General features: G+C 25.0%; 1 protein-coding gene and 1 long non-coding RNA gene across 2 annotated transcripts in view; one reads left to right on the top strand and one right to left on the bottom strand.

The window, feature by feature from the left end:
• Positions 1-514, top strand: part of LOC126909231 (uncharacterized) — a 9822-nt gene extending 9308 nt beyond the window's left edge. The window contains exon 6 of the long non-coding RNA XR_007704967.1: positions 480-514. This is a non-coding gene — a long non-coding RNA (uncharacterized LOC126909231). The remainder of the gene's footprint in view (positions 1-479) is intronic.
• Positions 1-1511, bottom strand: part of LOC126908496 (secreted protein C-like) — a 181391-nt gene that overhangs the window by 137504 nt on the left and 42376 nt on the right. The gene's annotated exons all lie outside the window — the stretch shown is intronic.

Below are 1511 nucleotides of genomic sequence, written 5' to 3' on the forward strand. Positions count from 1 at the left end.
TTAAAAAAAAAAAAAACTTGTATCTTTACAAAAATGTTACGGCTAGAATATAAATCTTAAGAAAAAAAGCCCATTACAAACATTTCAAAATATTGTTTTTTAAATATCCTCAAAATTTCAAATTTCTACGATCACTTTAGATTGAGTAATAAAGATTATACTTTTGATAGTTTTTAAGCCTAAAATTACCACGGTGTGGCGTCCTCTTAATTCGGTTTCTTTACAAAAGTGTTTTTACTTATGTGTTGTTGAATACCTTAAACTATATATATATATATATAAGGCGTTATACTAGGCCTCACCTATGCATATTCAAAGAGTTTTGTGTAATAATAATGGATTATTAATGAATCGTCAAAGTAATAAAAATGGCAATTATAGATGTACAATTAAAAATAATAATAATTCATAATTCCATATACTCTTAAACTTTTAAATTTTAAGCTATATTAAATAAAACAATAAATATATTATGTTAGATGAAGATGATGGTGCTAATTCTTCAAATGGTAAGCAATAATTAATAACATTAAGTTAATATTACTACACAACATATATGATTATCATTTAGTAATACAATAACTCGTAATAAAATATTTATACAATAATTAATTTAAATATTATATTTAATCACGTTTGTAACTTATTGGACAATTTTATTTTTACTTTTATAATTGAATACACTCACAAAGTGTTAATAACTCTCAATGATATTCCGAAATTCAATCATTGATTTTAATGGTAATTTAAGGAAATTATACACGTAATTGGTATCAACAAATTACTTTCAGCTCTAAAAAATATTTATACTGAGCCAAAACCAATGAAACGTATTTTTTCCCTTTCTAGATACTCACTCATATTTTACTATAGTTCGGTACATTTACACATTGTATAATTTTAAAGAATGAGAATTATCCGTACCATTCGGTTATCCGAATAGTCTAGATTTTGAAACCTGGTAACAACAGTATAATCTGATAATCTGGATGTATAAAAAGTTTTTTAATAAATAAATATTAAGTATAAGAAAGGAAGGTGAGGTATAATAGTGTATGTGAGTCTCAGAGTTTAATGGGTATAGTAGAGTCTAGACTTAATAATTTATAGGACTCAATAATGTTATCCATTACCTTTATTTTATTCATATTTATTACGTGAAGTTTTAAAGAATAAATCATTCAAATAAATATTAGCACATTTATATGTTTCCTTTTATAGTTATTTAAGTTGATAATTCTCGGCGGAGAAAGTAAAGTATTTGTGTTTGGCTACTTGTGATAGATACTTAATGTGGGTAGTGATGAGTTGTAAGGGCTGGTTAAAATATTTATTAATAAATGGCCATTTTGAATACCTTAAATGTTTCCTTAGATGATTTTTTCTTCACACACACATATATATATATATGTGTGTGTGTGTGTGTGATATTGAGTACATATGTTAATAATTATAGCATGTACTCCGTAGCGATATATACGTGTTCTATTGTTCTCTGTTATTTTCTTTTT

Source organism: Daktulosphaira vitifoliae, unplaced genomic scaffold (genome assembly GCF_025091365.1).
Source record: "Daktulosphaira vitifoliae isolate Bord-2020 unplaced genomic scaffold, ASM2509136v1 Scaffold_1, whole genome shotgun sequence".
In the NCBI taxonomy this organism is placed as follows: Eukaryota; Metazoa; Arthropoda; class Insecta; order Hemiptera; family Phylloxeridae; genus Daktulosphaira; species Daktulosphaira vitifoliae.